The sequence below is a fragment of the Diabrotica virgifera genome, chromosome 6 (genome assembly GCF_917563875.1).
Source record: "Diabrotica virgifera virgifera chromosome 6, PGI_DIABVI_V3a".
NCBI classification, from domain to species: domain Eukaryota; kingdom Metazoa; phylum Arthropoda; class Insecta; order Coleoptera; family Chrysomelidae; genus Diabrotica; species Diabrotica virgifera.
Genome location: NC_065448.1, coordinates 198,741,915 through 198,755,528, shown reverse-complemented (window position 1 = coordinate 198,755,528; position 13,614 = coordinate 198,741,915). Strand labels below are relative to the sequence as shown.

At 33.0% G+C, this 13,614-nt stretch overlaps 1 long non-coding RNA gene across 1 annotated transcript; it reads left to right on the top strand.

Moving 5' to 3' along the window:
• Positions 1-241: 241 nt before the first annotated feature.
• Positions 242-2,784, top strand: LOC126887125 (uncharacterized). Its single transcript, XR_007698963.1, has 3 exons — positions 242-586; positions 647-924; positions 1,757-2,784. It is a non-coding gene; the product is annotated as an uncharacterized LOC126887125 (long non-coding RNA).
• The last annotated feature ends 10,830 nt before the right edge of the window (positions 2,785-13,614 follow it).

Genomic DNA, 13,614 nt, shown 5'->3' with positions numbered 1-13,614 from the left:
ATGCGGTTCCTGCGCTTGCAGAAACTCCTAGCAGACTGCGCAGTAGACTAGGAGGAAAATGTTGCTGTTGCAAGATTTAAAATATTCCGATAAAGAATATTCCAAAATTATAATAAAATAATTATGATTATCGATTTTTTTCAAAAAGCTGAAAATTAAATTCATAAATGGTAAAATCCTTTACGTACACACTTGTATAAAATTTGAAAAATAATATTTTCTGATTATTCATTGAATGTATTCAAACAATTAATCACAAGTAACTATCTAAATTGGTGACATTTGGCAACAGTGAGTAGATCTGGTTTATTTATGTATGTTTATTCCAAACATAACCTTATAAACAAACAGTTGTTTATTTAGAGTTATTTATTGTTTTCTCATATTTTGCAATTGTTAAGTTGGTTTACTTCGAATTTAATGTGCATTACTGTGGTATTTCTCCAGTTTTCTAAGAAGGTTGGTGATTTTGAATTGGGATTATGATGAATTTAACCCAAAGGCAATGTGTGTGTTTATTTATGTGGCAAAATTCCAGGCACCATAAAAATTTGAGTTTCTTCCTGTTGCCCATGGATGAAAATCGGTAAGAACGTAAATTCTATTTAATATCATTGACATCATTTTTGACGTGCTGTCGTTTTAGGTTTGCAGAATGAAAAGAAATTGTTCAATGTGATAAACTTTCTATGAACAGTCCTCAGTGTTGTTACATTAACTTTTAAATATGCATCTTGAGGAGCAGGCCTTTGCAGAAATACTGAAAAGCGGGTTGCAAAACAACGCAAAATAAAATAAACGAAATATGTCTTGAGATTAAACATTCAAGTTGAAGGTGTGTTCTTTCTTAAACTGGAATGATAATTTTGTAATTCTGTAGGCACATCTATTGAGAAGTTACAACCAGTGGCAAAGTGCCTTAAGGTAATCTATGACATATATAATTGAAGGTATGAGTATATGTTTCAAATCGTTGGATAATTCTGAGAGAGTGTAAATTTTTTTCATGAATTTGGTACATAACCGTCTTTATCTAAACTCTAAAAATCATTGACATCTGTTTTGAAGAACCATGTTCCTAGAAACCATTGATAACAAATATAGACGGTTACCTCTGCATTCGTTGTATCATCTTACTACTCTATCCATAGTGAGTCTAATTTTTAAATCTATAATAATTGTTTACGTGCTGGTTTCATAAAGATGCTTCAAAAATCTATATGGGCCTTACTAGGCAGCACAGCCATGCCTTTAATAGTTTTTCCAATTATATTTTCAATATGCTTATTCTAGTTAAGATTGCGGGACAAAAAGACCACTAAATATTTGAGTTCATTTTTAGGTATCAGCATTGGCTCTACAGCCCATGGTGGGTCTTGGCCTGTTCCAGAATCAGCTTCCACTCTTTCCTATCCTTTGCTTGGCTTTCCAATTTCTCACTCGAGCATGAATTTTTGGTATATATGGGATTATATTGTGATAACGACCAGATCTATGAAAGAATAGTATGTTGTTAAAGAAGATTGTGGTGACACTATTCATGAATATCTGATAATATTGGTTAATGTGAATGGAGTCCAAAATGGGGTTTAGGCTGTTATATAAAAAACTAGGTCATTAGCATATGGAAGTAGGGCGACATTATCTGGTATTAAATTATGTGAATGAGGAGAATTAAACCTAAAAACTCTATTTATTCTGCTAATCAATATGAATTTAATATATTTTAATATAAAACATATGTTATTCTTTCTAGGGACACCTCCTCTGAAGGAATTACAATTATTTGCCAGTATGTCAAATGAATTTTCAACATCAGTCATACTTTCATGAATTTATTGATGAAAATAAAACTAGGTACATGATTTATTATTTACTTCCAAGGGATTCTAAGATACTATGTGTAAAAAGTCCAATATGCAGTGATGAGCATGCTAATAACTGGCAAAATATGGGATATAACGCCAAAGATGGGAAACATGGGATGCATTCTGAAGTAAAAAGAGATGAAACTGAGAGAAATTATTGATATAAACATATAAATTAACATTGCATTACATAGTTTCCCACCTTTAGACGTATCAGATGAGTATGAGAACTGTCACTGTGCCAGGAGAATTTTATAAAATACTCCTGTCACAGAGATCTAAAGGTGGGAAACTATGTAATGTTATCGTCGGCTAAGAGTGTTAACCTGCTAACTCTATTTTTCACTGTGAGTGATATTGGGGTAGTTTCTAGGTCTGTGTACCTTCATACCATGTCCCACAAGCCCGCTGGTTCCACTGTAGTTTAGAGATAGCTATTTCTAAACTACATTGGTGTCGGCGGGTTTGTGTGGTGGTGTATGAAAATACACGGACCCAGAAACTAGCCCAATATCACTCAAAGTGAAAATGGAGGTTAAAACTCTTATCCAAGGTTATGTTAATTTATTCGTTTATAACGATAAGTTCCACTTCTACCAGTTTCATCTCTTTTTATCTCACAAGTTAATATGTTTTCCATCTTTTGCGTTATTTTGCCGGTTATTAGTGTGAGTGCTCATTACTGTATATTTACGATTCTGTGATTTCTCAATATGATGCTGAGTAGGTATAGATCTGAGTAGGTATATAGTAGGTATCTACAACCCTTTCAAAACAGAAATTTATAAGTTCATTTTATGTACCTATTAAACTTTATTTTAAGGATGAATTTGAAATGCTTGTAGGGAATATATCTGTAAAAAATAAAATTGGTATTGTAAAATTGAAATTCTCAAAATATAATTTATAATTCGAATGTATTATTATTTTTTTCCTCTATAGAAAAGTCCTCTTATTAGTTTTCTCATTAGCTCTTGACAAGACATCAGTACTTCGTTTTTTAGATTTCTCACAAGGATTCAGATCCGGAAGATCCTGCGTAGACGCCAGTACTTACTTAATTACTTATTCCTCTTCACTCCATGCGGAGCATAGGGCGTCAACTGTCTGCCTCCATTCTGTCTTATCCTTTGCACTGATCTTTATTTCTGTCCAGGTTTTCCCAATAGGGCTTTTCATTCACAGTCATTTGTTTCGAGCTTCTGTCATATGTTGTATAATCCGTGTATATTCATAGATATAACAGAATAGATTAGGCCAGTTCGAAAAATAGAGTAACGCAGAACAGTTCGGGTTGGTGGTCTATCTTTCTCTCTCTACTGGCGCTCAGCTTTCTCTCTCTAGCATATGATGGCTGCCGCCTCTGTGTAACTGTCGTTCCATTACTCCCACCTCTTGGTAGATACGCTCACACTCGCACGACAGACAAAGATAGCTAGACCACCGTACTTGATATCAGCGTTACACCCCGATGCATTGAGTGGCATATGACTAGCCTGATCTATTGTTGACATATCTCTGTGTATATTAGTATTATACACAGATTATACAACATATGACAGCAGCTCGAAGCAAATGACAATCAATGAAAAGCCCTATAGCATTAATTTCTTTTCCACATTTCTACGGGTCTACCTGGTCTTCTCTTTCCATGTGGTGTATATTCTAGGGCTTGCCTCGCTATGTCTGTGCCAGGTCTCCTTAGTGTGTGCTCCATCCAACTCCATTTCCTTTTGCATATTATCTTAGATATACATAGGTTTCTGGTTAGTTCTTGTCCATAGCTCTTGGTTTGATATACGGTTTGGCCAGTAAATGTTAAGAATCTTCCTTAGGCATTTATTTATGAATACCTGCATCTGTCCAATACATTTTCTTGACACTTTCCAAGTTTCTGCTCCATATAGTAATACAGTCTTCACGTTGCTGTTGAATAGTCTTTCGGTTTTAATTGTCATCTGATGTGAAGACCACATTTTCCTTAGCATATTGAATGCGTTTGTAGCGTAGACGCCAGTATTGTACTATTTATTTCCGTACTAAGACAAATCACAGAAAAGGCCATCGAGTACAATAAACCAGCATATCTATGTTTTACCTGACAAAGGCTTTCGATCGCATCCAAGTCGAAGACGTCTTACACTTACTGTATAGAAGATACATGCCAATCAATATTATACGAACCATCGAAAACATTATTTCCATAATCGAATACAGGCAAAGATAAATGGAAAACTAACACAGTTTATACCAGTACAAAGCCGAGTCAGACAAGGGAACCCGTTAAGCCCACTGCTCTTTAATGTATCTAATAATGGACGAAATAATAGAAGCAGTATTTAAAGATCATGGTTACAGAATGGGGAACAAAAAACTCCAAATATTAGGTTATGCAAACGACGCCGCATTAATCGCCAAGACAGAAGACAATCTCCAGATTAACACACATCTTCAATACAACAGCCAAGAAATACAATATCAATATATGATAATATCAGCAGAAAAAACACATGTATGACATCTAAATACCCACTACGAGGTAAAATCGAAATTGATGGGAAAATATTAAAGCAGGAAGCAAGGTTTAGATATCTGGGAATAGATATACCCAGTTACGGAGATGTTGAAGAGGAAGTACTACAAGAAAGCTTAAAAGCAAGTAAAGCGCTGGGATCTCTTAATCTCTTCCAATCTGGAAGAACGAACACCTAAGACAAGACACAAAAGCAAGAATCTATAAAGCAGCATTTCGACCTATATTGACATACACGGCAGAAACAAGACCTGAAACATCTAAAACGAGACGACTACTAGAAACAACCGAGATGAAAATACTTAGACGAATATCAGGGAAAAGTCTATTGGATAGAGAGAGATGCGAAAACATAAGAAGATCATGCAATGTAGAAGACATACCTAAATGGATGAGTGACAAAACGGAAACTGGAGTGGAACGAACACATTAGTAGAATGGCAGAGGATAAGATAGTACGAATAGCACGAGATAAGTCACCAAATGGATGAAGAGGTATTTGCAGACTAAGAAAAAGATGGTGCGATAATTTAAACAATTTAGGAGGCTAATATTGAAGAAGAAACAGTCTTTAAAGCCTACCTACAAGAAGGAAGACTCCTCTTGCTACGGCGCGTCGAATAATATATCGCTTGTACTATCCCGGAGAATTTAAAACCGTATTTCCGATTGCATTTTTAAAACTGGAAGTCCTTTGCCAAATATCTCACCTTTAGTACCATCCTTGGATTATATAAGCTTTCATCCGACACCTCATTTGTCATTCTATCTGGTTTAATGACTGAGGAGTTGTGTTTACGGACAGACGGACGTATATAATTCAACGCTTTCACATTTTTTTCAAAACTGAGTGAAAACAATATTTCTTTAGAAATCCATAAATATATTCGCTAATAATGAAACTAATTTGCAGTGGTTATAGCCAACCTTCATTAGTGGAGTAGGCATTAGAAGAAGAAGACCAATGAAGATAAAGTAGAGCCCATTGTTAGACTAAAATTTTGTTTATATAGAAAAAATTATTTAGTTGAAAATCGTAGGTACATAAGGTGCGTTCGCGGGTACAGTTGACAAATTGTCGCCGACAATTTCTAACCTCATTTAATATAAATAATATCGTTAATAGATAAATAAACAAGGTATATTTACTTTTAATTAATATTAATAACTAATTATTAAATTATAATAGGTAAATATACCTTGTATATTTATCTATTAACGATATTATTTATAAAATTTTAAAGTGCGCATGCGTTTTGCTGCTAATTTGTCGCCGACAGGCACCCGCGAACGCACTTATTATCTCAATGAATCCATTAAAGCTGATACACTTAGTCTTCAGAACAACAGTAATAATTATGTATGAAACTATCGATAAATTGTCAAGAGCTTCGTAAACGTTAATTGTAGAAAAGTATTCCTTATTTCGAAAAATCTATTTCAAATTTGTCCTATTTATTTTCGAGCAGTGTATCAAAAATAATGTTGAGCAGTATAACACACGCTGTTATGCGCTTGCGTCCGGCTGCAAGGTCTCGATGCGCAGTGGGAAAAATGGAACATTTTTTCATAACGTACTTCACGGCAAGTGACTATACTGATTGTTGTATAAACCTATATACTGTGGTTTAGTATTATTTTTAATTTTGATGTTTTTGTTATTTTGTTGTTTGGTCACAGAATAACTAACTTTGGTGGGACGGACGCAGGGACTGATATACATGCCCCGGAATCTCATATGGAAAAATTGGGGAATTTCCCCCACCACTTCCACACCGCTCAGCTAAATAAAGAGAAACGACAGCCTTTCTCGCTCACGAAGACTTTAACCAATCATTTATGTTAAAACACCATACCTGAATGTCACAAATAAAATAATCAAACGAGGCTTAACTCGATTGTCAATTCTTCAAAAGTAATGACAGCTAGAGTTAGTGCAACAGTGCAAGTACAAATAATTTTCTATTAGTTTACAGTTTTTATTGTATTATCTGTAACGATTTATTCTTAGTAATTTCAATTTCAGTTGGTTCCTTATCCTTCGTTTATAAAGTGTAGTGTGTAGTTTTGTTTTAGTTGCGAAAGAACTTTGGTGTTGTGTTAATAAAAAAAATAAACATGATTTATTATTGTTGTGTACAAATCATAAAAAAGTTAGAAAATGCATAGGTAAATGGTAAATAGTAATTAGTTTATAACTGTTTTATCTGAAACAACGAATAAATACACGTACATATATTTAGAAAAAAATTGTCTAACTTTTTTATATCCCTTTTCCTTACTAAATTTGACAGCAAAAATAACATATTTTGCAACTTGAGAATTCCGAATAATTTATGAGTATTACTTAGATATTTATTATTTAAATAAAATACTTTAACAAGCTTAGTAAGTTTTGGTATTTTATTTTAATAATATAGGTGAGATTATTTCTTGTAAAATATAAAGATATTTTAATTAGTAACGAAATTGCCCGCAAGAGGCGCTAAACGGATAAAATTAATGCTTGTCCATTTGAATTTCCCGCCAAATGGTGATTAGTTAACACATCGCTCGCAAATGGCGTAAGGAACCAAATTTTTACAGTGAGTTGCCTATCTATCTGGTAATACTATATTATTTATCTATGACTGATATATACCAATCACAGATCACTTAACTCTCTTAGGAGGTAGGTGATCTGTGATACCAATGATACAAACCAAAGACGTATGGCGTAGATATATTAATATTATGTGACACATGACAGAAGCTCGAAACAAATGACAGTCGATGAAAAGCCCTATTGAAAGGACAGGACAGTTTAGACGAAACCTTGGCCCTGATTCTAATTCATTTCGACAGTCGCAATTTCATTTCGACACCGCCATGACAGCCATGACAGCGATTCTTATTCATTTCGATATTAGTTACAACTGGGGATATTAACCTTATCATGTTGAGACTGCTCAGAATTTGGGTTGGCGCTCCCGTTTATTGGAACTTGTTGATAGTCTGGGAAAATTATCGAAAAAATGCCATTTTTGGGAAAAATTATTTACCAGCTATTTTATTGCTAAAATCGAATATTAAGATTGCATATACAGTGCGTCCATAAAGTAACGCATAAATTCATTATTTCGTAAACCAGCGACATTAATGAAAAATCCTGAAACGGGTCGATTTTTATTTTTAGATTCAGATTTTTTGGCATATATATCATACTAGTGACGTCATCCATCTGGGCGCGATGACGTAATCGATGATTTTTTTAAATGAGAATGGTCATGTGATAGCTCATTTGAAAGGGTATTCAATTCTCTATTCACTAATATAAACATTTACCTAATTATTTATACAAGGTGTTCAAAAAACATTTTTTTAATTAAAATAATTGAAACAAAAAGAAGAATGTACGTAATTTATTTAATTCAAAATACGTTTTACTGTTGTCAGAAAACAGGAAAAAAATGTTTATTTGAGAAATAAATATTGTTTTTTGCTTAAATTCAATGTTAAAGCTGCCACCCACCTGTCGCTTGGCAGTTTGAACATTTCTTTTAAGCGAAAATCAATGTTTATTTGTCAAATAAAATTTTTTTCTGTTTACTGACAGTAGTAAAATGTATTTTGAATTAAATAATTACATTATATTCTTCTTTTTGTCTCACTTATTTTAATTAAAAAATGTTTTTTGAACACACTGTATAAATAATTATGTTAATGTTTATATTCTTGGATAGAGAATTGAATACCCTTTTAAATGAGCTATCATATGACCCCTATTCTCATTTAAAAAAATCATCGATTACGTCATCACGCCCAGATGGATGACTTCACTAGTATGATATATATGCCAAAAAACCGTAATTTAAAAATAAAAATCGACGTGTTTCGGGAATTTTCCTTAAAGTAACCAGTTTACGAAATAACGAATTTATGCGTTACTTTATTAGTAATATGGGGTATGACAAGTCCGCAGAAAGTGTGTTATTTTATTTATAAACAAATTAGCACTTCTAAATCTTCTTTATTTTTCAATTAGTGGTCTGTAACTCCTAAAATTTTTCCTTTGAGCCAAAAACACTCAAATAAAAATTCACCGTAATTTAGTTCTGCACAAAGTTATTTTTTTTCCGATTTCCTTCAACAAAAATTTTACTCAGAAAATCCGAGTTTTCCCAAAAAATCTGCAATTTTCAATTAAAATTTTAGGGAAGTACCTAATTATTTATCAATAATTAAATAATTGATGACATGAAAGATTTATTATAGTAGATTATACAGAGGGGCTAAATTATGGAATAAATTCATTTCTTTAAAACGGACGATTTTGGAGCAAAATCCCGAAAGAGGTCGATTTTTATTTTTAAATTACAATTTTTTGGCATATATTTCTTACTAGTGACGTCATCCATCTGAGCGTGATGACGTAATCGATAATTTTGTTAATGGGAATAGGGGTCGTGTGGTAGGTCATTTGAAAGGGCGTTCAATTCTCTATTCAGTAATATAAACATTATTATCATTAGGTATTTATACAGGGTTGCCAAAAAAAATTTTTGAATTAAATTAATTGGCGCAAAAAGAAGAATGTATGTAATTTATTTAACTCAAAATACATTGTACTGATGTCAGAAAATAGAAGAAAAGGTTTATTTCACAAATAAGCATTTCTTTTCGCTTAAATTAAATCACAAACAGCCTCCCTCCTACCTATTGGCAGTTTGAACATTTAATTTAAGCTAAAAGCAATGTTTATTTGCAAAATAAACATTTTTTTCTATTTTCTGACAGCAATAGAATGTATTTTGAGTTACATAAATTACATGCATTCTTCTTCTTGCGTCAATTAATTTAATTCAAAAATTTTTTTGACCTCCCTGTATAAATAATGATATTAATGTTTATAATACTGAATAGAGAATTGAACGCCTTTGTAAATGAGCTACAACACGAACCCCTATTCCTATTTAAAAAAATAATCGATTACGTCATCACGCTCGGATGGATGACGTCACTAGTTTGAAATATATGCCAAGAAATTTAATTTAAAAATAAAAATCGACCTGTTTCGGGATTTTTCTCTAAAATCGTCCATTTTAGAGAAAATGAATTTATTCCATAATTTAGCCCCTCTCTGTATATCAGGAGACCGGCGACAATCTAACCAATAGTTTAGCAATAATTAAAATGTTAATTAAAAAATTTCGGTCGAAATAATAACCAGAAAGATTATGATACACCAGAATAACTATGATTTTCGTATAAAAAAGCACTATACCTATTCAACGTACCTTACAGGATTGAAATTGGACCATTTGAGCGGTCTCAGGAATGTTATAAAGAAACAATTTTTTGGCTTATAAACAAATAGAACCCCTCAGAAAATATTAGATTTAATTAAATTAAGTTAACGCTGTTAAAAAGGGCACGGCTTCTGTGTCCTTTTCGAAGAAAAACAAATTGAATTGCGAGGAGTGATTCCAGGTATAACCGGTCAAATTTGACCGGCATTTGCGACAGAGTTATAAACAACAGGATTTTAATCTTTGAACCATTAGATACCTTTTAATTCCGGTCCTCTTTGTACATACAAATTTTCATATATTCAAGACACTTATAACAAAAAAGATTTATGTCACTGTCACCAAATAATTTAATTATTGATAAATAATTACTTCCCTCAAATTTTAGTTGAAAATTAAAGATTTTGTTTGGAAAACCCGAATTTCCGAGGAAAATTTCCGTCGAAGGAAATTGGAATAAATTATCAATGTGCAGAATTACTGTCAATTTTTATGTGAGTGTTTTGGTTTAAAGTTAAAATTTTCGGAGTTATAGAGCAATAATAAAAAAAGATTTCGGAGCGCTAATTTGTTTATAAACAAAATAGCACACTTTCTGTGGACTTTGCACAGCTATATTACTAATATAGGAAATCTTAAGATTTGATTTCAGCATGTCCAGCAATAAAATAGCTGGTAATTAATTTTTCTTGTTTTTTACTAATTTTCCCAGATTATTACCTTACATCTTTCATTGAGTTGATGATTCATGTTGTGGACATTCTCAATTAGGGAATCCAACGATCTGTCAAACTATTCCAATATGTCTGGCGATTGGCATGCAATACATTGAAGGCATATGATAGTATAGTGTTATTTTAGTATTTTAAAGTAATTTTCGTATTTTATGTCCATGTAAGTATTGCTAAATACTTCTGTGACATAGTAACAAATATTGCTTACGTCAATAAACTTTAATAAGTAGTTAAAAAGTTTTAACTAAGTAATTTGGAAGATTGAAGAAAGCTAGGTTATTAACAAATTTTATGTTTTATAAGTTTAATAAAAAATAATATTGACGAAAAAATTTTGAAAACGTCACAGTTGACAGTTTTTAATTTTTGCTAAAAAACCTCATCAAACCTAATTTAGTGTGAAAACAGTTGTTAATTCTTGTTAATTTTTTATTTATCGTTGATAAGAAGTCGAGGTCCGCTGGGATGAACAGCCTCGGCTTCTTTTCGCAGTGAATATCTGTTGTGAATTTTGTTGTGTTTGACATTTGATTTTTTGGAAGAAAACTTAAAAAAGACAAATCTGTGATTATCGTTCGAGGTGAACGGACGACTCATCCAAAGGGTAAGGGCCAAAACTATCTATATTTCCCTGTTAATTTCTAATTTGCATCGACTGGCGTAGATTTTAAATTCGTCAATCTGCCGCATAAGATGGAGGAAGAAGTTCCTCCCGATCCTCCTCCACCACCTGACCCTCCTAATAAAATCAACCAACATGAATGTCAATCTCAACCTCCAATTATTCAGAAAAGTCTTAAAGGAAAAAAACAAATACTATTTTCGGAGACCGACATAGGTCCTTATGAAGTATTTGTCCAGGGTCAGGATAAAAATATTGGAGATTACCACGTGTTAAGTATAGCTAAATCTATTTCTGTTTTAAAAATTAAAGACATCACGAAAATCAGTAGAAAAGGTAAAAACAGGATAGGGGTATTATTTGCCACTAGAAAAGCAGCCAACGATTTCGTTGTGAGGAAAGATTGGGAAGCCCTAGGGTATGACGTGTTCATTCCATTTCATCAGATTTCTTGTAGGGGTATAGTAAGGGGAGTTAATAAAAGATTCACAGAGGAAGAAATAAAGGAGGCATCAGAAACCAACTTGGCTTTATGTAAGATATTAAGTGTAAAGCGAATGAACCGGAGAGTACAAGTGGATTCAAAGGTTGAATTTGTCTCCACGGGAACTATTAGCATAACTTTTTCAGGAAAAACTATTCCTAAAGAAATTTCCATATATCAACTACCAATGAGGGTCTCACCATTCATCAGCCCTGTTCTTCAATGTGGAAATTGCTTACTTTATGGCCATTCTACGAACCAATGTAGAGGAAAAAAGAAATGTGCTAGATGCGGAACTTCTCATGAGGATTCTTCATCTAATACGTGTACAAAATATTGCATTTTCTGCAAATCTTCTGACCATGAATCAAATAGTCGTAATTGTAGAGAGAGAGTCAGACAAAAAGATATTAAGGATCTAATGTCCTTTTCTAATCTATCTTTCTATGAGGCAAGTCAGCAGGTTCCTAGGATCCATAATATTTCATCTTTAAACATAAACGATTTCCCCCCCTTACATAGCGATCAGAATAATTCTAATGGCATCTTACCACAGGAGAGGAGGTCTGCAGCCTCAGCTCAATATTCAAAACCTTTTAGTCAAGTCACTCAATCTCCACCAAAAAGAAGAAGACCTTCAATACAAGAAAATACAGGTTATGATAAAATCTCCCACCAAAGACTACTTATTAATCCATCAGGTAGAAGAATAAATGAGCCTTCGACTTCAAAATTCAATCCTGCTCACTCTGATTCTCAAATCACTAACTCACAATCTTTATCCCAACTTCATTTGGATTTCAATCAGGCCATGTCTATGCTGAACCAATCTCACAGGGAGCTCGTCATGACCTTCATTGGGGACTTAATAAACTCAAAATCATACTCCATTCCTTACAATATGGCAGATCTAAAGACTAGCATAAACAAAAGTGTATCACCTTTCAATACAAATGTAAACCAGGGTCGGAGGGGAATAGAGGATCTCGAGCCTGAGGATTCGAGATCTTTTGACTCCTTGGTCTAGCAAACATACTCTTTATAATGAATCCTAACACTCCGATAACTATTATTCAGTGGAATATACGTTCGTATAACACTAATTCTGACAATCTAAAAATCCTTATAAAAAACCTTAACCCAGATATAATCCTTATTAGCGAATCTTGGCTCTCAAACCAACATGTTATAAGATGTAGAGGGTATCAAATAATCAGAAAAGATCGAGAGGATGGCTATGGCGGATTAATTACTCTTATCAAAAATAATATTGATTATAGGGAAATTCAAATTGCCAATCCAGGCTTCAATCATGATGTCCAATTCCAACTCACATTTGGATAGCGCTTATCTAAAAGGGACCAAGCGCCAAATTGCCATTTCTGACCTAAATATGTCAACTACCTGATAATATTAAACTTTGTTTATCTAAAAAGTCTCAAACACCAACTGAACGTCAGAGACCTCTTTTGGCAAAGGTTACCAAGTTGCGTGTTATGAATTACAGGAATCTGTTTATCTCTAAACGGATCCAAGCGACAAAAGATTTATCTTGTCGCTTGGATTTCTTTTGACATTCTTCATTTCAATCATTTGGTTTTCTTTTGATTAACGTGTTTTCGTAAACTGCTTCTGATAATCCTGTTTCAGTGGTGCTAAAATATATAAAATGAGCGGAAGAAGTGCTTTGATTTTGAATATGGCCTTAATCCAACCAGATTGTGGATTGGATAATGACATAGAGACTAAACAGGTATGTATGTATAAAATATTTACTCGGTTTTAAGGTTAGAACATTTCACAGAGAGGTAAAATACTTAAATAGGACTTGTAATCCTCTATTACTTGTTCATAGCGATGTAAAACATTACTTTTAGACATGATAACGTAATTTAGGCATATTCTTTTTAATCCGTAGCAAAACATGACAATGATTTTTTTATAATTGACGCATGGATCTCTGTAAATTTTATTGATTTTGTCGCTTGGATCTGTTTAGAAATAATATAGTTTCCGATGTTGATGTACAGTTCCGGTATAAATTATTATATTAATGGATATTAAATATTACTTGTTGATTTTATA